This window comes from Hyperolius riggenbachi, chromosome 12 (assembly GCF_040937935.1).
Source record: "Hyperolius riggenbachi isolate aHypRig1 chromosome 12, aHypRig1.pri, whole genome shotgun sequence".
Taxonomy (NCBI): Eukaryota; Metazoa; Chordata; class Amphibia; order Anura; family Hyperoliidae; genus Hyperolius; species Hyperolius riggenbachi.
The window spans coordinates 233664628-233691616 of record NC_090657.1 but is presented as its reverse complement, the minus strand read 5'-3'; the positions used below and the strand labels follow the sequence as shown (position 1 = coordinate 233691616).

Genomic DNA, 26989 nt, shown 5'->3' with positions numbered 1-26989 from the left:
CCGCCGGCGATCTTTGCAAGCAGGAAATCCCGTTCAGAACGAGATTTCCTGCAGTGCTTCCCCCATCGCCATGGCGACGGGGCGGGATGACGTCACCGACGTCATGGACATCGGGACGTCAGAGGGAATCCCGATCCACCCCTAAGCGCTGCCTGGCACTGATTGGCCAGGCTGCGCAAGGGGTCTGGAGGGGCCTCTACCAGCCCCCTGCAGCCGCCCTACGCTGTCACTCCTCGATGCTCCTGTTGCCCGCAGTGCCTAAGTTTCGATTTTGGCGATGCAGCCAGTCGCCAGCCACTGCACTTGCGCAGCACCTGACTGCACATGTCCTCAATCATGCTTCCATCAACCGGGAGCGTCCTGCCCAATATGAGAAAATCTAATGTGATCGAGGACGCTCGCGCAGCACAGTGGCCTTGCGGGTGACAGGAGCATTGAGGAGTGACAGCGCGGGCACAGGATGGCTGCAGGGGGCTGAACGATGCCTCAGGTAAGTGAAACTCTTTTTTTTCTTAGGTTCACTTAAAGGACCACTATCGTGAAAATCATAACATGTAAAATACATGTAAACACAAAAAAAAATAAGAAGTACACTTCTTCCAGAGTAAAATGAGCCATAAATTACTTTTCTCCTATGTTGCTGTCACTTACAGTAGGTAGTAGAAATTTGACATTACCGACAGGTTTTGGGCTAGTCCATCTCTCCATAGGCGATTCTCAGCATGGCCTTCCCTGAAAAGGATTTACACAAAGATGCTGACCAGCCTCCCTGCATGCTTCACACTTTTTTGGCAGTTGGACGGAGAAACTGCCATTTGCTAAGTGCTTTTGAAAATAAAGAAAATCCTGAGAACCCCCATGAGCAGATGGGCCACTCCAAAACCTGTCAGTTCAGTCAGATTTCTACTACTTACTGTAAGTGACAGTAACATAGGAGAAAAGTAATTTAGGGCTCATTTTACTCTGGAAGTAGTGTACTTCTTATTTGAATATGTTTACATGTATTTTAAATTTTATGATTTTCACGATAGTGCCCCTTTAAGTTTCTCTTTAAGAATGTTAAAGGTGAAATAAAATAAGGAATCAAACAAAAATGTAAAACACTTGCCTTATTGATTTTACCTTCACTTTATAATACTGGCTGGTCACTACCGATATACAGTATACATAAGCTGTTACGCTTGGTAGTAAACTAGCAGCAGGGTGTGCCGATCTCTGCTACGCCTAGTATGTAGTCTGTTTAACTCTAAGATGTGTAAAGCAGGCCATACACACACATCGATTTTTCCATTCGATTCCTGGCAGATTGCGCAACGTGTGTTATTGATCAAAATTCCGATTCTTTGATTTTGGGCTAAAATCTATCAAAACTATCAATTGCAATTGGCAGGAAACCTTTGTCGATGGGGGACGAGGCAGAAGAGGCGATAGATTGTTGGCATGTAGCATTGCTTTGCATCGTGTGTGGTTCGATATTAAAAGTTGTGGTGTGTGTGGTAGGAATCAATCTCTCTCTGATCAAATTCCAGCCAGAGAGGGATCAATTATTTTGCCACATCGGGTAGCAATCTGTAAGGCCTTATTAACACCTAAAAACGCAAGCGTTTTGCGTGCTTTCCCCCCCCCCCCCTTCCGGCGCTCCACTTCGCTTCTGATATAAGCGCTTTTCCAGAGTGGTTTTGTAATTCACTCCCTGACACGAGTCAGGAAGTGAACTCTTTGACCTGGAAAAGAATAAATACAATGTATTTATTCTTAAAATCGCAAACACAATCGCTGCATAAATCGGTTTTCTGAACGTTTGCATTTTTCTTAGCTTCCATTGAGGCAAAATCGCCCGAAAATGGTACAGGCACCGCTTTGCTGAACGCACAGGACACGAACCACGCTGATATGAACCTTCTCATAGAGATTCAGTGCACAAGCGTTTGGTGGGCGATTTTAAAATCGCCTGCGCTTGAAAAAAGGCATAAAATGCCCCTAGTGTGATTGGGGCCTAAGCGTTTGGTCCGCTGTGCAATGTCCGAGGGATGTCAGCAGTAGATCAGAGTAGAACATGCTGTGTACTATCAAGTTGCAGAAGAAGTTTGACAAGTTTGCTGTGAGCAGGAACTTGCAGACTCCACCTGAGCTCTTTAGTAAGCATGTTATAAAATAAATCACATGGCAGAACCTGGGTGCGTATTTACCAGGTGACTTAGCTGCAGGTCCGTCTCCCTGGCTTCCTGCAGACTGTTTGGTGAGTATTCGGTTGCACGCTGTCATTGAGGGAAGCACACTGTGACCTCCACAAACAGTTGTCACAATTGGAGGCGGGAGCAGGTAGAGCACAAATATTTGCCTTTGTTGTCTTCCATGCCTGGGAACATTCCAGGGTGAGGGACCTGCTGGAGGTGTGGATCCTGCCTTCGCCGCAGAGGAGGAAGCAGGCCTCAACGTGTGGTGGTGTCCACCTGCTGGACCATGGGGTAGGAGAAGACTTGGTGGTCCTGCGCTGACAGGTAACGGGGGGAGCTAGTTGCTGCACATTGTGTCCCTTCACACCTCATGTCGTGCTGTTTCATTTCTATGAAAGAGGAAGTGTAGTCAAAGTAACAATGAATAAAATTGCTTTATTTATTTATTACAATATTCACTTATAAATGATTAGTCAGTGTTTGTCCATTGTAAAATCTTTCCTCTCCCTGATTTACATACAGGATAAAAAGGATATTTAATGTTTCTAGGGGCGTGCAGGCCGTGTGACCGCCCTGAGCGCTGAGGAAGGGGGGGCGCCGTGATGGAGGGGGGAAGCGGCGGCTGTGGGGAGGGCACTCCGACTTCTCCCTCCCTTCCTCTCCCCGGGACCGCCCTCGGTGCTCCCCGTCTGCTGCAGAGTTAGCGCAGCGGGAAGCCTTGTATAGAGCAACTCACCTACCTGCCGGAAGTAGAGTGTGTATACGCGGCTATGCAGAGGAGACCAGCGGCAAGTGATCGGTGATTGGAACAGCACGGAGGTGAGTTGCTCTATACAAGGCTTCCCACTGCGGCTGACTCCCCCCTCCATTATGGGGGGGGGCAGCACCTACCTATCTAATCTATATTGCAGGCACCTACCTATCTAACCTATACTGGGGGCTCCTACCTATCTAACTTATACTGGGGGCTCCTACCTATCTAACCTATACTGGGGGCACCTACCTATCTAACCTATTCTCCAGGCGTCTCTATGGTTCCAGCGTGGCCTCTGGTCATGTAATGAGTGACGGTGATGTAGTCAGGGAGTTAGGCGTCACCGTCTCTATGGTTCCAGCTTGGCCTCTGGTCATGTGACAAGTGTCGGTGCTGTAGTCAGGCGTCACCATCTCTATGGTTCCAGCGTGGCCTCTGGTCATGGGAGGAGTGACGGTGCTGTAGTCAGGGAGTTAGGTGTCACCGTCACTATGGTCCCAGCGTGGCCTCTAGTCATGTAATGAGCGACGGTGCTGTAGTCAGGGAGTTAAGCGTAACCGTCTCTATGGATCCAGCGTGGCCTCTGGTCATGTGACGAGTGACGATGCTGTAGTCAGGGAGTTAGGCGTCACCATCACTATGGTTCCAGCGTGGCCTCTGGTCATCTGACGAGTGACGATGCTGTAGTCAGGGAGTTAGGCGTCACCGTCACTATGATTCCAGCGTGGCCTCTGGTCATGTGACGAGTGACGGTGCTGTAGTCCGGGAGTTGGGGACACCTGGAGAAGGTAGATCGCCAGTGGAGCATGTCGTGCTGGTCTCTGCACCTCAGGGGGCCTGTGGCAGGTGTGTATGAGGCCCGCCAGGGACCCCATTACCACCCACTGGCACCCTTGGATGTGGGACCCATAGTGGATGCTATGGCTGCTACGGTGATGCCACTGGCGCCCACACACACACACACAATGGTTGTCGTCCAAATGGGCTGAGTGCTGCGCAGAAGCCTTGCTATTAGTGCTGGTCGGAATGGTTAATTTCGCTTTTGTGAATTTTTGCGTAATTTTCGCTGATACAATTCTGAACGTCATTATGATTTCATGGGTAATCTTGATTTTGAATCCACTAATGTGTGGCCATGAGAATCACATTTTTGCACAAATACATTGCAGTCTAGGGGCACGAGAAAGTTATAATTTCCTGAAATTATGCATCACTACAAAATTATGCATCATAATTATGACTACATGCGAAGGCAATATTGCAATAGCTGAAAGTTTCACATTACCTTGTCACATTGTAATTCTGAAACTCGTTACAAAAATTACTACTATGCAAAATTCAAGCTCATTATTTCCTGGCAGGTAGCTGATACCCCCTTTCCCATAAGAAATCTTCACCTTTTTTTGAATTGATCATTAGGGGGGGTGTGTATGGCTGATATTGTGCTGAAACCCTTCCCACAGTGTGATGTCATGACCATGGTCCTGACAGTTTCCTGTCTGTGAACCGCGTTGCATTGTGGGTAATGACAACTTTTTCCAGCTGCCACGCAAGCAGTATCTCCCTCTTTGCATAGAACTCTAAATAATAAACATTCCATACAGATCACCTGGCAGGACTGAAGATGTTACCACCAGTGCTATATCCCAGAATGTAAATCAGGGAGAGGAAAGATTTTACAATGGGCAAACATTGACTAAATCATTTATAAATAAATATTGTAAAAAATAAACAATTTTATGAATGTATTATTTTCTCTACAGTTGCTCTTTAAGGGCAGGATCAGACTTATTTGCGTAGAAAATAATTTTCACGCACTTTTTTAGTCTTATAAAAAAGTTACTGGCTGCCTGAACGTCTTCGGCACATACAACGCGAATGGAAAAACACACATAACGCAAAACGACGGGACGCTCCTACTGACTTATTAAAGTGGAGCTGAACTCTTGCACAGGACAGAAGGAAAACAGAAATGCACCCTGTATGTATTTAGAGAGTTTAGCCTAATTCCCCCTCATCTGTGTCTAATCACAAGCTGTAATTTGATCTCAGCTGTGTCAGTTGACTGCCATGCAGAGAGCTAATTGGTAAACACAGGATGTTAACAATATGCCTGCTTCCATGAAAGCAGGAAGTTAGACACATTGCAGGTTTATTGCAGGATTTGTATCAGCTGTAACAAAGACATGTTTTTCTCTAAAAATGTTATTATGCTGGTACTTATTGTTTAGTGCAGAGAGGACGTTCTGAATCAGGTCCGCTTTAAAGGGGAACTGAAGAGAGGTATATGGAGGCTGCCATGTTTATTGCCTTTTAAGCAATACCAGTTGCCTGGCAGCCCTGCTGATCATCTGCCTCTAATACTTTTAGCCATAGCCCCTGAACAAGCATGCAGCAGATCAGGCGTTTCAGACTTTAAAGTCAGATCTGACAAGACTAGCTGCATGCTTGTTTCTGGTGTTATTCAGATACTACTGCAGAGAAATAGACCAGCAGGGCTGCCAGGCAACTGGTATTGATTAAAAGGAAATAAATATGGCAGCCTCCGTATACCTCTTACTTCAGTTCCCCTTTAACGTTCGGTGTGTGGCGTCTCGATTTCGGTTATGTAAAACGTTACAATTTTACCAAATATGAACCCTCATTAATATATCTTTAGTCCTCTTCAGCACAGCGACATTATTGCGCACGTTCGCCGGCCCTAGTTTCATATTTAGCATGTATAAAGGGGCACTACGGTGAAAAATTGTAAAATTCATGTAAACCTAGACAAATAAGAAGTATGTTTCTCCCAGAGTAAAATGAGCCGTAAATTACTTTTCTCCTATGTTGCTGTCACTTACAGGAGGTAGAAGAAATCTGACAGAAGCGACAGGTTTTGGACTAGTCCATCTCTTCATGGGGGATTCTCAGCAAGGCTTTTATTCTTTATAAAGATATTCCCTGAGGCTTTGTTTACATTGCGTTACGTTCGCGTATCCATCCACTTTGGGTTTTTTTTAAGGGCTTTTTTTTTCCAATTCCCGGCGCTTGGGTGGGCGATTTAGTTTTGTGCTTAGCGGTTTTCTAAGCGTTTTTTTCTGAGCGGTTTTGTAATTCACTCCCTCGTGCAAGTCAGGAAGTGAGCTCTTTGACCCAGAAAAGAATAAATACAATGGGCTTGATTCACAAAGCGGTGCTAACCTACTTAGCATGTCTAAAGTAGTTTAGATGTGATAATCTTTGCACTAGTACGTTAGCACTGTTTTCAGGAATAAAACTCGCGCGCAAAGTCCGGTGCGCGCAGAAAGTTGCATAGGGTTTAATGGGTGCACAAAACTTTACGCACACTAAACTTTGCGCGCGGAAATTTGGTTTTTTTACACCTAAACTGAGTTTAGGCGTGATAAAGAGCTTTTCACCAGCGTGCTAACAGTTTGCACCGCTTTGTGAATCAGGCCCAATGTATTTACTCTTAACAATGTGAGCACAATCGCCTTAGTGCGCGTTTTTGTATGCGTTCGCTGATTTTCCTATACCTTCCATTGGGGCGGAATCGCGCACCGCTTTTCTAGCCGCACCGCGCACGACCCGCGCTGATTTGAACCTTCTCATAGACATTCATTAGCCATGCAGTTGGGGGGCGTTTTGAAAAACCGCAGGTGGGCAATACAAAGCTGAAACCGCCTGCAGTGAGAACAAGCCCTTAAAAGGATTTAAACAATGATGCTGTCCAGCCTCCCTGCTCCCTGCACACTATTTTGGCAGATGGACAGAGCAACTGCCATTCACTAAGTGCTTTTGAAAATAAATAAATCCCTGAGAATCCCCCATGAGGAGATGTGCTAGTCCTAAACCTTTCGCTTCTGTCAGATTTCTACTACCTACTGTAAGTGACAGCAACAAAGGAGAGAAGTAATTTTTGGCTCATTTTACTCTGGAAAAAACGTACTTCTTAGTTGTATATGTTTGCACATATTTTACACTTTAAATTTTTCGTCATAGTGCTCCTTTAATGATTGTAAATTACACACAACACGATCTCGCTGCTTCTCCGCGATGTGAATATGATCCTTATCGGTTGGCTGTGCCAAGTGATGTCATGGCGGTACGCAGATGCTGAAACCAGGCGGCCTCAACACAGGAGAGGAATAACAGATCCCTCTGGGCCGTTTCATGTCCGCGGCGTTTGATATTTCCATCGCGCTGGACGGGCTCCAGGCCGGATAGTGTGGGCGCAGTCTGATAATATTTGGGTTAGAGGATATTATCGCTGCTGTCGCTACATGAAAAGGCCGGGGAGATACAACGTCTTTGGACTGGGCCAGGCTATCTCGCTATGGTTCTCCATCCTGATAGGTTACCCGCTCTGTACTGGCCGATCCCCGCTCTACAAAAGGCCCCATAATCCAGTCTGAGATAAGATTTTCACTTGTGCAAATAAGGAGGTTTTTATTCTTCATTGTGAGGCATGGAAAGTTCTCCTTTTTGTTATGTTAGCACGCACAGGTCCTGTGTTCTGTGGCACGGAGATATCGCTGATGGGGAAACATGCTGCCAAAATACACAGAAGCGGCAAGTGTGAGAGCGAACTCCAGGGAACGCTTGTTGTATTGATGGAGATATATATAGATCATATTTTCCAGCGTATAAGACGACCCACAACTTTTCCAGTTAAAATATACATTTTGGGATATACTCGCCGTATAAGACTACCCCTTTTGACTGTTGGACATTTGGATATACTCGCGTATAAGACTACCCCTTTTGACTGTTGGACATTTGGATATACTCGCGTATAAGACTACCCCTTTTGACTGTTGGACATTTGGATACACTCGCCGTATAAGACTACCCCTTTTGACTGTTGGACATTTGGATACACTCGCCGTATAAGACTACCCCTTTTGACTGTTGGACATTTGGATACACTCGCGTATAAGACTACCCCTTTTGACTGTTGGACATTTGGATACACTCGCCGTATAAGACTACCCCTTTTGACTGTTGGACATTTGGATACACTCGCCGTATAAGACTACCCCTTTTGACTGTTGGACATTTGGATACACTCGCCGTATAAGACTACCCCTTTTGACTGCTGGACAGTTGGATACACTCGCCGTATAAGACTACCCCTTTTGACTGTTGGACATTTGGATACACTCGCCGTATAAGACTACCCCTTTTGACTGTTGGACATTTGGATATACTCGCCGTATAAGACTACCCCTTTTGACTGTTGGACATTTGGATATACTCGCCGTATAAGACTACCCCTTTTGACTGTTGGACATTTGGATACACTCGCCTTATAAAACTACCCCTTTTGACTATTGGACATTTGGATATACTCGCCGTATAAGACTACCCCTTTTGACTGTTGGACATTTGGATACACTCGCCGTATAAGACTACCCCTTTTGACTGTTGGACATTTGGATATACTCGCCGTATAAGACTACCCCTTTTGACTGTTGGACATTTGGATATACTCGCGTATAAGACTACCCCTTCTGACTGTTGGACATTTGGATATACTCGCGTATAAGACCACCCCTTTTGACTGTTGGACATTTGGATATACTCGCGTATAAGACTACCCCTTTTGACTGTTGGACATTTGGATATACTCACGTATAAGACTACCCCTTTTGACTGTTGGACATTTGGATATACTCGCCGTATAAGACTACCCCTTTTGACTGTTGGACATTTGTATGCTGTACTGTATGTGCTGTACTGTATGTGGTACCCAGTATACAACAACCAGCCAATCACGGCAAGCAATGTACCTTACCGGCGATTGGTTGGTTGTTGTATACAAAGCCTGCTTGGATTGGTCAGCTATCCCTGTCTCCAAGACTATCAGAGCGGTAGCGTAAACACTCCTCTTTCACCTGTCTGGCCCCGCCCTTGTATCCTATTTACCTCCTTCTCTGCCTCTCAGATCTCGCACATGTACGCCTGCGCCGCTTCACTGCAGTCCTCAGCAGTGAGATCTGAGAGGCAGAGAAGGAGGTTCGGTAATAACAAGGGCGGGCCAGACGGGTGAAGGAGGCGTGTTTTTCTGGGCATAGTGCCGCTCTCTCTTTTTTCCATACCCCGGGCGTCCTAGAACGCCTGCAGCTTTCTCCGCCCTTTACTTACACCTACCCAGTGAGGTGCCCCCTCACCTCGTCATCGGGGCCGCGTTAAGTCACTTCTTTCCAGGAATCCTGGTGAGTGGATTTTCTTCTACCATACTTGTACAGCACCGTCCTTGCTGCTTACATACGGTCGCCGCCAGTTTTTAGGGCCGTGCGGGCGCCGATGGAGTTGTGGGCGCTGCAATGGAAGGGGAAGTCAGCCGCGGGGAGGGCAGCCCGACCTCTCCCTCCCTTCCTTGCCGCGGGCGCCCTCCGTGCTCCCCCCTCCGAGTCTGACTGCAGGCAGGGAAGGGAAGCGCTGTCACCGCTGTGTAGGGAGGGGCAACTCACCTCCCTGGATCCAATCGCAGCCGGTCTCCTCTTATGTCTTCTCTTCATACTAGCCGCTGATACACACGTTGCTTCCGGCTACAGGGAGCAGCATGTGTATCAGCGGCTATGAAGAGAAGACAGAAGAGGAGACCGGCTGCGATTGGATCCAGGGAGGTGAGTTGCCCCTCCCTACACAGCGGTGACAGCGCTTCCCTTCAGTCAGACTCGGAGGGGGGAGCACGAAGAGCGCCTGCGGCGAGGAAGGGAGGGAGAGGTCGGGCTGCCCTCTCCGCGGCTCCCCCCTCCATACTGGGGGGCACCTTCCTAATCTAACCTATACTGGGAGGCACCTACCTAATCTAACCTATACTGGGGGGCACCTACCTTATCTAACCACACTGGGGGGCACCTACCTAATCTAACCTATACTGGGGGGCACCTACCTAATCTAACCACACTGGGGGGGCTCCTACCTAATCTAACCACACTGGGGGGCACCTACCTAATCTAACCACACTGGGGGGGGGGGGGTCCTACCTAATCTAACCACACTGAGGGGCACCCACCTAATCTAACCTATACTGGGGGGCACCTACCTAATCTAACCACACTGGGGGGCACCTACCTATTCTAACCACACTGGGGGGCTCCTACCTAATCTAACCACACTGGGGGGCACCTACCTAATCTAACCTATACTGGAGGGCCCCTACCTATCTAACCTGTATTGGGGGCTCCTACCTACCTAGTCTATACTGGTGGCAACTATACTGGCTACCTATATTGGAGGCACCTACCTAACTAACCTATACTGGGGGCACCTACCTATCTAACCTAGGCTGGGGGCACCTATTTTGACTCCCTATATTAGAGGCACCCACCTAGCTAACCTGTACTGGGGGCACCTACCTATCTAACCTATACTGGGGGCAACTATACCGGCTACCTATACTGGAGGCACCTACCTGGCTAACCTATACTGGGGGCAACTATACTGGGGCACCTATGCCTGGCTACCTATACTATGCTTGGCTACCTATACTGGGGGGACCTATAGCTGGCTACCTGTACTGAGTGCAACTAGACCTGGCTAACCTATACTGCGGGCATGTGTACCTGGCTCCGCGGGGGGGCGCAATTTTAACACCCTCGCCCTGGGTGCATTTTAGCCTAGAAACTGCCCTGGTCGCCGCATACAGCAGGGATGCAGCCGCGGACGTTTTAAGCTCCTCTTACTGTATGCGGCAACAGCAGATTCTCCAGTCCGGCCCGGAAGTTTCAGCACGACACCCGGCGTATAAGACGACCCTCGAATTTTGAGAAGATTTGCCTGGGTTACAAAGTAGTCTTATATGCCAGAAAATACAGGATTCCCACTTGTACAGTCATTTTTGTAGCCCCATGAAGGAGAACTAATGACAGAGAGGTCCAAATGATAAAACTGCGTCTTTTGCTTCAAAATTCTTCTTTGGTATCAGTGATATTAGGGGGTGTGGCAAGCGCGGGGTTGTGTGGGATGGGTGTGGCTTAAGTGCCCCTTTTTCTTATCACAAAAAGTTGGGAGGTATTGATATAGTCAATGGCTTTGATTCACGAAAGGGTGCTAAGGGTTAGCACGCTAATGAAAAGGCACTTAGGATGCGAAAACGGGCGCCTCACGTACTAATACTGTTATTACTGTAATAATACTGTTAAACAATACCAGTTGCCTGGCAGCCCTGCTGATCTCTCTGGCTGCAGTAGTGTCTCAATCACACACCAAACAAGCATGCAGCTAATCCAGTCACACTTCAGTCGGAAACATCTGATCTGCTGCATGCTTGTTCAGGGTCTATGGCTAAACGTATTAGAGGCAGAGGATAAGCAGGGTAGCCAGGCAATGTGCATTGTTTAAAATGAAACAATTATGTTAAGGTAGCCATACATCTAGCATTGATGGGCAGATCGACCACGAGACAAATGTCTCTCTAATCGAATCTGATTAGAGAGAGATCTGTTGGCTTCCCATACAAAGCAGGACGATCAATTCAGCAAGAAATCAATCCTGAATCGACCTTTTGACGCCACATCTGCCGCTTCGCCGGCCCAAAGCTGTCCCCCCTAATTTGCAATGTGAACCCCCCCCCCCGGTGCCCAGTGCAAGCTATACATTACCTGTGTCCTCCCCTTGTCTACCCGTACCTCCGGGCGCACTCCTTGCTCCATACACGCCCCCCCACGGTTGCCAGCGTACGTGCGGGCGCTTGTGTGACGTCACATGATGGCATGTGCTTGCCATTACTCCGCCAACCGCATGGGGCGTGCGTATAGACGAGGGACTGCGCCCAGGGCCAGCGGAGGATAAGCGAAAGCCAGGGACAGGTATAATGTATAGCTTGCACTGGGCACCAGGGACAGCGTCGGGGGGATCGTAGCTCATTCCAAAACCGCTCGCCATTTCTGCCGCACGCCCGATCGAGCAAGTCAGCCCTACATCTTGCAGCATGTCCGACCAATTCATGCCAACATTGGTTGCATAGTCACCCTGGCATGCAATTGGTGGCCCCAATTTTTATCCAACTCAATTATAATAATGGAATTGGATGGTCGATCCGCCGCCAAGTCGCCTGATGTATAGCCAGTCTCCATATTCCTCTCACTTCAGGTAAACCAACCAAAATACCACTTCTTGTAAAGAATTCCAACATCGAGTGAGATCTGTGAACTGTTCTATCAGCTCTGTGAGCCAAACTTCATCTATTCAGGTCTGAAGAGGTATATGGAGGCTGCCATGTTTATTTCCTTTTAAGCAATACCAGTTGCCTGGCAGCCCTGCTGATCCTCTGCCTCTAATACTATTAGCCATAGCCCCTGAACAAGCATGCAGCAGATCAGGTGTTTCAGACTTTAAAGTCAGATCTGACAGGATTAGCTGCATGCTTGTTTCTGGTGTTATTCAGATACTACTGCAGAGAAATAGACCAGCAGGGCTGCCAGGCAACTAGTATAGATTAAAAGGAAATAAATATGGCAGCCTCAGTATACCTCTTACTTCAGTTCCCCTTTAAAGGGCCACTATCGCAAACAACTGTCAAATTACATGAAAACACTACAATAAAAAGTACATTTTATTCAGAGTAAAATGTGCTATGAATCTTTTTTTCTCCTAGGTAGTAAAAATCTGACACAACTGACAGGTTTTGGACTAGCCTATCTCCTTTGGGGGATTCTCAGTTTTCTTTATTTTCAAAAGTACTTAGTGAACGGCAGTTGCTCAATGTAACTGCTAGAATTGTTTGCAAACATGTAGGGGGCAGCTGGCATCTTTGTATAGATCCTTTCCAGATAGCGTCTTTGTAAATAATAAATGAAATGCTAAAGGTGGGTACACACGTCAGATAAAAGTCTTTGGTAAATGAAAGATCACAGACCAATGTTACCCCCTATGTAGTATGAGAGCCACACCTACACAGTTTATTCTATTGAGCTGCACTCCCCATCAGACAGAAATCTTTGCAAGATGCTCCACACATTCAACCAGTGGCGGACATACGGCCGTGCGGGCCGTGCCGCCGCACGAGGGCCCCTGAAGTTCCGTTGCTTCAGGGGCCCATTAAGTATTGCTGTTTTTTTTTTAACCTGGGGGGCCCCGACTCCTCCTCCCCTCACCTTGGGGCCCCCCCTCATGCCTCAGGCCCCCCCCCCCCTCATGCGGCGGGAGAGCAGAAAATACAGGAAGTCTCCGGGGCTCCAGCAGACGCTAGAGGCTCAGCCGCTTGGTCTCCGATATGTCTCCAACTCTGTATACTGCTCGCTACTTCCTGGTTTAACAAAGAGCAGTATATAGATTTGGAGACATATCGGAGACCAAGCGGCTGAGCCTCTAGCGTCTGCTGGAGCCCCGGAGACTTCCTGTATTTTCCACTCTCCTGGCGCGCATACCGGGAGGGGGGCCCCCCGAGGTGAGGGAGGGAGGATAGGAGTCGGGCCCCCCACCCGGCTACCTACCCACCTACCCATCCGGCTACCTACCCACCCGGCTACCTACCCACCTACCCATCCGGTTACCTACCCGGCTACCTAACCACCCACCCGGCTACCTACCCACCCGGCTACCTAACCACCCTGCCAGCTACCTACCCACCCGGCTACCTACCCACCCACCCGGCTACCTAACCACCCACCCGGCTACCTACACACCCACCCGGCTACCTACCCGGCTACCTAACCAACCACCCGGCTACCTACCCACCCGGCTACCTACACACCCACCCGGCTACCTACCCGGCCACCTAACCACCCACCCGGCTACCTAACCACCCACCCAGCTACCCACCCACCCGGCTACCTACCCGGCTACCTAACCACCCACCCGGCTACCTACCTACCCAGCTAACTAACCACCCACCCGGCTACCTACCCACCTGGCTACCTACCCGGCTACCTAACCACCCACCCGGCTACCTAACCACCCACCCGGCTACCTACCCGGCTACCTAACCACCCACCCGGCTACCTACCCACCCGGCTACCTAACCACCCACTCGGCTACCTAACCACCCACCCGGCTACCTACACACCCACCCGGCTACCTACCCCAACTACCTAACCACCCACCCGGCTACCTAACCACCCACCCGGCTACCTACACACCCACCCGGCTACCTACCCGGCTGCCTAACCACCCACCTGGCTACCTACACACCCACCCGGCACCTACCCACCCACCAGGCTACCTACCTACCCACCCTGCCGGCTACCTACCCACCCGGCTACCTAACCACCCTGCCGGCTACCTACCAACCCGGCTACCTAACCACCCACCCGGCTACCTACACACCCACCCGGCTACCTACCCCAACTACCTAACCACCCACCCGGCTACCTACACACCCACCCGGCTACCTACACACCCACCCGGCTACCTACCCGGCTACCTAACCACCCACCCGGCTACCTACACACCCACCTGGCACCTACCCACCCACCAGGCTACCTACCTACCCACCCTGCCGGCTACCTACCCACCCAGCTACCTATCCGGCTACCTAACCACCCTGCCGGCTACCTACCCACCCGGCTACCTAACCACCCACCCGGCTACCTACACACCCACCCGGCTACCTAACCACCCACCCGGCTACCCAACTACCTACCTACCCACCCGGCTACCTACCCACCCACCAGGCTACCTACCTAAAGACCCACCAGGCTACCTACCTACCCACCCACCAGGCTACCTACCCACCCACCAGGCTACCCACCCACCCGGCTACCCAGCCACCCACCAGGCTACCTACCCACCCGGCTAAGGGCTGCCTACCTACCCACCCACCAGGCTGCCTACCTACCTACCCACCAGGCTACCTACCTACCCACTCACCCACCAGGCTACCTATCCACCCAACCACCCATGGGAGCTGCGCGCCGGATGGAGGCTGGGACAGGAGGTCTGCTGCTGCAGGTGAGTAAATGTTTTTTTTTATTATTTATATTAGCAGGAGTATGTTCTGGGCAGGTCTGCCACATGATTGCATGTATGTTCTGGGCAGGTCTGCCACATGATTGCGTGTATGTTCTGGGCAAATCTGCCGACATGATTGCACGTATTTTCTGGGCATATCTGCCGACATGTTTGCACGTATTTTCTGGGCATATCTGCCGACATGTTTGCACGTATTTTCTGGGCATATCTGCCGACATGATTGCACGTATTTTCTGGGCATATCTGCCGACATGATTGCACGTATTTTCTGGGCATATCTGCCGACATGATTGCACGTATTTTCTGGGCAGGTCTGCCGACATGATTGCACATATTTTCTGGGCATATCTGCCGACATGATTGCACGTATTTTCTGGGCATATCTGCCGACATGATTGAATGTATTTTCTGGGCAAATCTGCCGACATGATTGAATGTATTTTCTGGGCAAATCTGCTCACATTATGTGAATTTTCTGGGGAAAGGGTCACCAAAACTTGGGCCCCCTGTCTTTGCGTTGCACTTTTCAAGGGAACCTGAGGTGAGAATAATATTGAGGCTGCCATATTTCTCTCCTTTTAAGCAATACCAGTTGCCTGGCTGCTGTGTTGGTCCTCTGCCTCTTATTCTTTCAACCATAGACCCTGAACAAGCATGCAGCAGGTCAGGGGTTTCTGACAATATTGTCAGAACTGAGACGATTAAGCTGCATGCTTGTTGCTGGTGTAATTCAGTTTATTACTGCAGCCAAATAGATCAGCAGGGCCGCCAGGCAACTAGTATTGTTTAAAAGGAAATAAATATGGCAGCCTCCATATCACTCTCACCCCGGGATCACTTTAAATTACAGTTAGCTCCGCCCTTATCCGGTCATTGCCACGCCCATTTTTGCCGCGCCGCTGTGCGCCGCAGGTTCTATCCACACCCATTTTAGCCACGCCCATTTTTTTTGCCCACTGCTGGCTAGAGTTGGGCCGAACGGTTCGCCTGCGAACGGTTCCATGCGAACTTCAGTGGTTCGCGTTCGCGTCCCGCAGGCGAACCTTTGCGGAAGTTCGGTTCGCCCCATAATGCACATGGAGGGTCAACTTTGACCCTCTACATCACAGTCAGCAGGCCCAGTGTAGCCAATTAGGCTACACTAGCCCCTGGAGCCCCAACCCCCCTTATAAAAGGCAGGCAGCGGCGGCCATTACGGTCACTCGTGTGCTGCCTGCGTTAGTGAGAGTAGGGCGAGCTGCTGCAGACTGTCTCTCAGGGAAAGATTAGTTAGGCTTAACTTGTTCCTGTCTGGCTGCATACCTGTGCTGTGAACCCACCACTGCATACCTGTGCTGTGAACCCACCACTGCATACCACTGCATACCTGTGCTGTGAACCCACCACTGCATACCTGTGCTGTGAACCCACCACTGCATACCTGTTCAGTGAACCCACCACTGCATACCTGTGCTGTGAACCCACCACTGCATACCTGTTCAGTGAACCTGTCACTGCATACCTGTTCTGTTCAGTGGACCCGCCACTGTATACCTGTTCATTGAACCCACCACTGCATACCTGTGCTGTGAACCCACCACTGCATACCTGTTCTGTGAACCCACCACTGCATACCTGTTCAGTGAACCTGCCACTGCAGACCTGTTCAGTGAACCTGCCACTGCAGACCTGTTCTGTTCAGTGGACCCGCCACTGTATACCTGTTCATTGAACCCACCACTGCATACCTGTGCTGTGAACCCACCACTGCATACCTGTGCTGTGAACCCACCACTGCATACCTGTTCTGTGAACCCACCACTGCATACCTGTTCAGTGAACCCGCCACTGCATACCTGTTCTGTTCAGTGGACCCGCCACTGTATACCTGTTCAGTGAACCCGCCACTGCATACCTGTTCTGTTCAGTGGACCCGCCACTGTATACCTGTTCAGTGAACCCGCACACACAGCATCTCTGCCTGCACACCGTGTGACTGGCTGCCTGGCCTGCCCCAAGAAGACTAAGTCGCTCCCAGTCCCTCCACACAGCATGTCTGCCTGCAGGCCGCTTGACTACCTTCTCCGCCACCACCAACAGGGTCCGGGACTCCAGGTGGATTGCTGAATTTTTTAGGCCGCTGCTAGCAGCGGCCGCTGTAATAATTTTTCTGGTGCGTGTACATGACTGCCTAATTTTTCTGGCTGCACTGCGGACAGCTGCAACAACAAAAGAAAAGGCATGTACATGCGCCCATTCCCCTTCGTGATCATTACCTTGCCGTGGTGAAGGGGCTTGCGTATCACAATGAAGCAATGACCGGCACCTAGATAAGTGTCTCGGGGGGCACACCCACGATAATAAGGTCGTTGCCTCATTGTGGTCAGACCAAATTTGATCAGCTGGACAGTCACTGTTCTGTCATTCAGCTACATCAGCCAGGCGACCATATGGGCTGTAAAGCCACCAAAACCTGCACTCTCGCCATGGTGCGCACCAGTCCAGCACGGCCGTCACTACACAAACAGCTGTTTGCGGTGCGTTACACAGTGAGTTTGGTGTGTCAGTGTGAAGCAGTACTCTAATTACACTCCCTGATTGATGTATACACATGCAAGATGTTTGAAAGCACTTTAGGCCTGTCATTTAGCATTCAATGTGATTTCTGCCCCTAAAACGCTGCTTTGCGTCAAATCCAGATTTTTCCCCGGGACTTTTGGCATGTATCCCACTCCGCCATGCCCCCCTCCAGGTGTTAGACCCCTTGAAACATCTTTTCCATCACTTTTGTGGCCAGCATAATTATTTTTTTTTTTCAAAGTTCGCATCCCCATTGAAGTCTATTGCGGTTCGCGAACTTTAACGCGAACCGAACCTTCCGCGGAAGTTCGCGAACCAGGTTCGCGAACCTAAAACCGGAGGTTCGGCCCAACTCTACTTCTGGCTGTGTCTGCCACTGCATTCAACAGATCAGTATCTGCAAAAGATCTGTTCCTGCAAAATGCATTCATAGTCTATGAGATCTGCAGATCTCATACACACCTTGTTTAACTGACATTCATCTGCAGGTCAGATCCACCAGGATGGATTTTCAGATCTGCAGATGATTATCAGATATGCAGATGAATGTCAGTTAAACAAGGTGTGTATGAGATCTGCAGATATTATAGACTATGAATGCATTTTGTAGGAACCGATATTTTGCAGGAACAGATCTTTTGCCGATACTGATCTGTTGAATGTGTACAGCATCTGTGTGTGCAGCATCTTGCAAATATTTTTATCAGATGTGGAGTTCAGCTCCATAGAATAGACTGTGTAGGTGTGGCTCTCATACTACATGGAAGGAGGTAAGATTTCTGTCTGATGGGGAGTGCAGCTCCATAGAATAGACTGTGTAGGTGTGGCTCTCATACTACATGGAAGGGGGTAAGATTTATGTCTGATGGGGAGTGCAGCTCCATAGAATAGACTGTGTAGGTGTGGCTCTCATACTACATGGAAGGGGGTAAGATTTATGTCTGATGGGGAGTGCAGCTCCATAGAATAGACTGTGTAGGTGTGGCTCTCATACTACATGGAAGGGGGTAAGATTTCTGTCTGATGGGGAGTGCAGCTCCATAGGATAGACTGTGTAGGTGTGGCTCTCATACTACATGGAAGGGGGTAAGATCTCTGTCTGATGGGGAGTGCAGCTCCATAGAATAGACTGTGTATGTGTGGCTCTCATACTACATGGAGGGTGGTAAGATTTCTGTCTGATGGGGAGTGCAGCTCCATAGAATAGACGGTGTAGGTGTGGCTCTCATACTACATGGAAGGGGGTAAGATCTCTGTCTGATGGGGAGTGCAGCTCCATAGAATAGACTGTGTAGGTGTGGCTCTCATACTACATGGAAGGGGGTAAGATTTCTGTCTGATGGGGAGTGCAGCTCCATAGAATAGACTGTGTAGGTATGGCTCTCATACTACATGGAATGGGGTAAGATTTCTGTCTGATGGGGAGTGCAGCTCCATAGAATAGACGGTGTAGGTGTGGCTCTCATACTACATGGAAGGGGGTAAGATCTCTGTCTGATGGGGAGTGCAGCTCCATAGAATAGACTGTGTAGGTGTGGCTCTCATACTACATGGAAGGGGGTAAGATTTCTGTCTGATGGGGAGTGCAGCTCCATAGAATAGACTGTGTAGGTGTGGCTCTCATACTACATGGAAGGGGGTAAGATTTCTGTCTGATGGGGAGTGCAGCTCCATAGAATAGACTGTGTAGGTGTCGCTCTCATACTACATGGAAGGGGGTAAGATTTCTGTCTGATGGGGAGTGCAGCTCCATAGAATAGACTGTGTATGTGTGGCTCTCATACTACATGGAAGGGGGTAAGATTTCTGTCTGATGGGGAGTGCAGCTCCATAGAATAGACTGTGTAGGTGTGGCTCTCATACTACATGGAAGGGGGTAAGATTTCTGTCTGATGGGGAGTGCAGCTCCATAGAATAGACTGTGTAGGTGTGGCTCTCATACTACATGGAAGGGGGTAAGATTTCTGTCTGATGGGGAGTGCAGCTCCATAGAATAGACTGTGTAGGTGTGGCTCTCATACTACATGGAAGGGGGTAAGATTTCTGTCTGATGGGGAGTGCAGCTCCATAGAATAGACTGTGTATGTGTGGCTCTCATACTACATGGAAGGGGGTAAGATTTCTGTCTGATGGGGAGTGCAGCTCCATAGAATAGACTGTGTATGTGTGGCTCTCATACTACATGGAAGAGGGTAAGATTTCTGTCTGATGGGGAGTGCAGCTCCATAGAATAGACTGTGTAGGTATGGCTCTCATACTACATGGAAGGGGGTAAGATTTTCTGTCTGATGGGGAGTGCAGCTCCATAGAATAGACTGTGTAGAGAGTATGGCTCTCATACTACATGAAGGGTGGTAAGATTGGCCTGTGATCTTTTTAATTTTCCAAAGACTTTTATCTGATGTGTGTACCCACCTTTATGCTGGCGACTATGGTCGTTTGTCGGTGGAACGATCGTTAATTAGCTGTTTCAATCGGGGAAAGAACTTTACCCAACGATCATTAACACGAACGACAAAAGAACGACATCGGGAAGATGGAAATATCCAACCTGACGGATCGTATCTACCAACAATCGTTACAAAACTATAGTGTGTACAGACATCGGCCGAGAACGATCGTTACAAGGGCCAATGCGCCTGCGTGGAATTCTGCCCAGCTTCAGTACTTCCTGTGTAGCGTGACCGTAAAGATTGTTACATTGCTCATTTCAATTAATCTTTGTTTTCAAGTCAACAATCATATATTTGTATCTATTGTAACTCCATGTCAGTGTTTTTTTTTAAATTTTATATAAATATGTACGCAACATTTCCCTCTGATCGTTCTTTTCTGCGAGAACAATCATTATAATGTGTATGATGATCGTTGCATCCCATCGTTCCATTCCAATCTTTCCAATATCGTTCGTCTGGTAACTATCGTTCCTTGCAAACAATAGTTATCGCAAGTGTGTACGTAGCATTAGATTGCCTCATGAAGAGATGGACTAGTCAAAAACCTGTCAGTTTCATTAGAATTGTACTAACTACTTAAGTAGCAGCAGCATAGGAGAAAAATAATTTATAGCTCATTTTATTCTGAAAGAAAAATACTTCTTATCTGTATGTGTTTACATGTATTTTACATTTTACAGTTCTCGCCATAGTGGTCCTTTAGGCATTGAAGACAAATGATTTTCAAGGTCACATTTTGAACCGAAGTGACTTCCTTTCACCCAGTTTTAATATTAGGAGCTGGCAGTAAATTATACATGTCCACGCAGGTGATATACCTGAATAATTTCACTCTGCAGATCTCCAGCCTGCGTCAGCCAGCTCCAGCCAGATCCAGCCGCTCTCTTGTTTTCATGCATTTAAAGCAGCATGTCATTATCAACAGATCTGTGTAGCTACTTGTCTTAAGTGGTGAAAACATTGTCAGGGTGGAAGCAGAATAACTTCATGGCCAGTTCATTCTGCTCCGCCTGCAATCTGCTCCTGTTGTCAGTGAATACACAGCCTGCAACATTCTCTCACTCCTCTGCCTGGAGATATGAACCTTTGCTTCTTGTAAATTCCCTTCAAAGGGACATTTTACTTTCATTATGCCGTAAAAACCGACGTCAACATAGCTGGGTGCTGCGTTATGTCGTTTTAAGAATTAGTGACGTTACAATTAGGTATGGTCAAAAAAATCAACAAGATCAAAATTGCAGTATATCTCCATTATTGATATTAACTACAGGCAGGTCACACATGGTATGTGCATGTAAAGCTGTGCCTATACTGATAGTAAACTAGCTGCAGTATGTGCTGATTTCTGCTGCCTCCAGTATGTACAGTATAAGCTGTTACCCTGTGACTGTACTGAGAGTAAACTAGCTGCAGCATGTGCTGATCTCTGCTACCTCCAGTGTGTACAGTATAAGCTATTACTCTGTGACTGTACTGAGAGTAAACTAGCTGCAGTGTGTGCTGATCTCTGCTGCCTCCAGTGTGTACAGTATAAGCTGTTAGTAAACTAGCTGCAGTTTGTGCTGATCTCTGCTGCCTCCAGTATGTACAATATAAGCTGTTACTCTGTGCCTGTACTGATAGTAAACTAGCTGCAGTATGTGCTGATCTCTGCTGCCTCCAGTATGTACAGTATAAGCTGTTACTCTGTGACTGTACTGAGAGTAAACTAGCTGCAGTGTGTGCTGATCTCTGCTGCCTCCAGTGTGTACAGTATAAGCTGTTACTCTGTGCCTGTACTGATAGTAAACTAGCTGCAGTCTGTGCTGAGCTCTGCTGCCTCCAGTATGTACAGTATAAGCTGTTACTCTGTGCCTGTACTGATAGTAAACTAGCTGCAGTGTGTGCTGATCTCTGCTGCCTGCCTGCCTCCAGTATGTACAGTATAAGCTGTTACTTTGTGCCTGTACTGATAGTAACCTAGCTGCAGCATGCGCTGATCTCTGCTACCCCCAGTATGTACAGTATAAGCTGTACTCTGTGCCTGTACTGATAGTAAACTAGCTGCAGTGTGTGCTGATCTCTGCTGCCTCCAGTATGTGCAGTATAAGCTGTTACTCTGTGCCTGTACTGATAGAAAACTAGCTGCAGTATGTGCTGATCTCTGCTACCTCCAGTATGTACAGTATAAGCTGTTACTCTGTGCCTGTACTGATAGTAAACTAGCTGCAGCGTGTGCTGATCTCTGCTACATCCAGTATGTACAGTATATATTGTTACTCTGTGCCTGTACTGATAGTAAACTAGCTGCAGTGTGTGATGAATTCTGCTACCTCCAGTATATACACTATAAGCTGTTACTTTGTGGCTGTACTGATAGTAAACTAGCTGCAGTGTGTGCTGATCTCTGCTACCTCCAGTACGTACAATATAAGCTGTACTCTGTGCATGTACTTACAGTAAAATAGCTGCAGTGTGTGATGATTTCTGCTACCTCCAGTATGTACAGTATAAGCTGTTACTCTGTGCCTGCACTGACAGTAAACTAGCTGCAGTGTGTGCTGATCTCTGCTACCCCCAGTATGTACAGTATAAGCTGTTACTCTGTGCCTGTACTGATAGTAAACTAGCTGCAGTGTGTGCTGATCTCTGCTACATCTAGTATGTACAGTATAAGCTGTTACTCTGTGCCTGTACTGATAGTAAACTAGCTGCAGTGTGTGCTGATCTCTGCTACATCCAGTATGTACAGTATAAGCTGTACTCTGCGCCTGTACTGATAGTAAACTAGCTGTAGTGTGTGCTGATCACTGCTACCTCCAGTGTGTACAGTATAAGCTGTTACTCCCTGCCTGTACTGATAGTAAACTAGCTGCAGTGTGTGCTGATCTGTGCTATCTCCAGTGTGTATGATATAAGCTGTTACTCTGTGCCTGTACTGATAGTAAACTAGCTGCAGTGTGTGCTGATCTCTGCTCTGTGCAATATAAGCTGTCACTCACTAGCTGCATTGTGTGCATCACAGATCAGATCTGTTGCCTGCCCATACTCCTCAGGCAGATTCCCAATAATTTTTATGCTGAAATCTATCAGGAATCGTCCTTGTGACGCCTCATCGGCCGGGCGCTGTCCCCCATAAGGTGCAATGTGACCCCCGGTGCCCAGTGCACTATACATTACCTATGCACGTCCGCTTGACCACCGATACCGATTCGCCCATACACGCGCCCAATGGTTGCCGGAGTAACATGGGCACGTGTGTGATGTCACATACACAGGCAACCCCATGGTGCCTGTGTATGGACAGAGGACAGCTCCCGGAGGTAGTGGTGGCCTCGGATAGGTAATGGATCGTGCACTGGGCAACGAGCAGGCACACTGAGCATTATGGGGACACGTTGTGAGTGTCATTGCTCGTCCCGATAACGCTCCCTGTTACCGCCATGCACCCGATGGTCCAACATCTTGCAGCATGTCCAGCCGATTAATGTGAACAATTTCACCCTGAAATTGGTTGCATCAGCGATCGGGTATGCACTTAGCGTTACTGATTTTCATCCGATGCGGCAATTCAATTAAAATAATCAAATCGGATGGTGATTGACTGTCAAGTTATCTGATGTACGGCCGCCTTTACCCCTGTTACCCGCAGTATGTACTCTGGGCTTAAAGGAATCGTGTTTCTCAGACCCAGGGCCATTTATGGGCACAGGCTGTCCAGGCAAAAATCTAGGGCAACTTTTATGAACTGATAGGTAATGGATCGTGCACTGGGCAACGAGCAGGCACACTGAGGGTTGCCCTATCCTGGTAGCAGTTCCATCCTATAACTCAGGCCATTCCCCTTCAACCTCTCAGGCAGGGAACACACTTGACTTTCAGTTTTAAGCGCACGTTTTTCTGCGTACTTTTTCTGCACACTAAGTGTGTTTCCATGCAGGAAAACGCGCACGTTTTTTTCACAGCAGCTGATGTAATTGATACAGAAAACTGCCAAAATGTGCAGAATGTCAGTTTTTTTTCTGCGCGCGAACAACACAGTAAGTGTGTACTAGCTGGATGGTGTAATGAATAAGGGCTCTGCCTCTGACACAGGAGACCAGGGTTCGAATCTCGGCTCTGCCTGTTCAGTAAGCCAGCACCTATTCAGTAGGAGACCTTAGGCAAGTCTCCCTAACACTGCTACTGTCTATAGAGCGCTCCCTAGTGGCTGCTGCTCTGGCCTAACACTGCTACTGCCTATAGAGCGCACCCTAGTGGCTGCTGCTCTGGCGCTTTGAGGCCGCCAGGAGAAAAGCGCAATATAAATGTTATTTGTCTTGTCTTGTCTAGCACATTGATTAACATGAGTTCTCAGTTTTTCTGTGCAGAAAACGCGCACGAAAACAGTCAAGTGTGTTCCCTGCCTCAAGTTGTACTCCTTACTAGATAACCTTAACAGGCACTGCTTGTATGCATACTGCAGACCTCCCCACCAGTGGCGGCTCCAGGAATTTTTTTTAGGGGGTGCTATGCAGGTGCTGGACCAATTTCCGGGGTAGCTGATGACCTGCCGCGGCAAAAAATGGGTGTGGCTACAACCTGCGGCACGCTAAGCGCGCCGCGGCGAAAAAATGGGCGTGGTCATGACCGGATGAGGGCGTGGCTAACTGTAATTTAAAGTGAAGCCAGGGTGAGAGTGATATGGTGGCTGCCATATTTATTTCCTTTTAAACAATTCTAGTTGCCTGGCAGCCCTGCTGATCTATTTGGCTGCAGTAGTGAACTGAATTACACCAGAAACAAGCATGCAGCTAATCTTGTCAGTTCTGACAATATTGTCAGAAACCCCCGACCTGCTGCATGCTTGTTCAGGGTCTATGGTTGAAAGAATTAGAGACAGAGGACCAACACGGCAGCCAGGCAGCTGGTATTACTTAAAAGGAGAGAAATATGGCAGCCTCAATATTATTCTCACCTCGGGTTCCATTTAAAAGTGCAACGCAAAGACAGAGGGCCCAAGTTTTGGTGACCCTTTCCCCAGAAAATTCACATAATTGTGCAGGTTTTCTCAAGAAAATACACGTAATGTGAGCAGATTTGAACAAAAAACACGTTCAATAACCCCAATATGCACAATCGTTATCAGATATGACCCCAATATGCACAACCGTTATCAGATATGACCCCAATATGCACAACCGTTATCAGATATGACCCCAATATGCACAATCGTTATCAGATATAACCCCAATATGCACAATCGTTATCAGATATGACCCCAATACGCACAATCGTTATCAGATATGACCCCAATATGCACAATCGTTATCAGATATGACCCCAATATGCACAATCGTTATCAGATATGACCCCAATATGCACAATCGATATCAGATATGACCCCAATATGCACAACCGTTATCAGATATGACCCCAATATGCACAATCCTTATCAGATATGACCCCAATATGCACAATCCTCAGCAGATCTGACCCCAATATGCACAATGCTCAGCAGTTCTGACCCCAATATGCACAATGCTCAGCAGATCTGACCCCAATATGCACAATGCTCAGCAGTTCTGACCCCAATATGCACAATGCTCAGCAGTTCTGACCCCAATATGCACAATCCTTATCAGATATGACCCCAATATGCACAATGCTCAGCAGTTCTGACCCCAATATGCACAATGCTCAGCAGTTCTGACCCCAATATGCACAATGCTCAGCAGTTCTGACCCCAATATGCACAATGCTCAGCAGTTCTGACCCCAATATGCACAATCCTTATCAGATATGACCCCAATATGCACAATGCTCAGCAGTTCTGACCCCAATATGCACAATCCTTATCAGATATGACCCCAATATGCACAATCCTCAGCAGATCTGACCCCAATATGCACAATGCTCAGCAGTTCTGACCCCAATATGCACAATGCTCCGCAGATCTGACCCCAATATGCACAATGCTCAGCAGTTCTGACCCCAATATGCACAATGCTCAGCAGTTCTGACCCCAATATGCACAATCCTTATCAGATATGACCCCAATATGCACAATGCTCAGCAGTTCTGACCCCAATATGCACAATGCTCAGCAGTTCTGACCCCAATATGCACAATGCTCAGCAGTTCTGACCCCAATATGCACAATGCTCAGCAGTTCTGACCCCAATATGCACAATCCTTATCAGATATGACCCCAATATGCACAATGCTCAGCAGTTCTGACCCCAATATGCACAATGCTCAGCAGTTCTGACCCCAATATGCACAATCCTTATCAGATATGACCCCAATATGCACAATGCTCAGCAGTTCTGACCCCAATATGCACAATCCTTATCAGATATGACCCCAATATGCACAATGCTCAGCAGTTCTGACCCCAATATGCACAATGCTCAGCAGTTCTGATCACAATCAGCAGCACCACCTGAAAAAGAAAAGAAAAACCCATTTACTCACCTAGGCAGAAGACCTCCTGTTCCGACCGCCTCCTCTCCCGACCTCCTTGTGGCGCGCAGCTCCCACGATCCTCTTCCTTCAGTGACTTCCTGCCTGCAGCCTGCATTACCCGGCGAGCAGGACTACGGGAAAGTCTGCAGAGCAGGGCTTCGGGCGGCCATCTTATCGTAGCCCTGCTGCTTTGGGCTGCCGCTGTGAACTGACTTGGCGTCTCTTAGACGCCTGCAGTCAGTTCATGCCAGGGGGTGCTTTGGGAGTGCTTGGACAAATTTAGGGGGTGCTTGAGCACCCCCAAGCACCCCCCTGGCGCCGCCACTGCTCCCCACCTCTTGGACCCCGATCTCCCCTCCCATTCCTTTAGATTGTAAGTTCACAAGGGCAGGGCTCTCTCACCCTTTTGTGTCTTGGATTTTATTGCTTATTTCATAGCTTGCACTCTGTTATACATTTTATTCCGGCGCTTTATTAAAAAATATATATATATATATATATATATATATTGTGTGATCTCCAAGCTTAATAGCTTAATCACGAGTAATCACGAGTGATTTACTTGTGATTCAAATGAAGTGTAATTACAGCAGGTGTGCGGCTGGGAATGAAAGGGTTATTTACCCATAATTCTGCCATCCGCCCTGCGTCCTGAGAGTCCGTGCTGTTAGACGGCTTGTGTTCCAAGCCTCGCTGCAGTCATTTCCTTCTTC

The 26989-nt window shown here is 48.2% G+C and overlaps 1 protein-coding gene across 4 annotated transcripts in view; it reads left to right on the top strand.

Moving 5' to 3' along the window:
• The window catches only part of KCNJ16 (potassium inwardly rectifying channel subfamily J member 16), a 64855-nt gene that overhangs the window by 8276 nt on the left and 29590 nt on the right, over positions 1-26989 (top strand). Inside the window, exon 1 of one of the 4 annotated variants that reach the window (XM_068262463.1) lies at positions 2188-2239. The exons of 2 other annotated variants lie outside the window; for them this stretch is intronic. The gene's annotated coding sequence lies outside the window, so the exon portion shown is untranslated. Of the gene's footprint in view, positions 1-2187; positions 2240-2286; positions 2502-26989 lie in introns of those variants that run through there. One more of the 4 variants, XM_068262460.1, reaches the window with a different exon arrangement.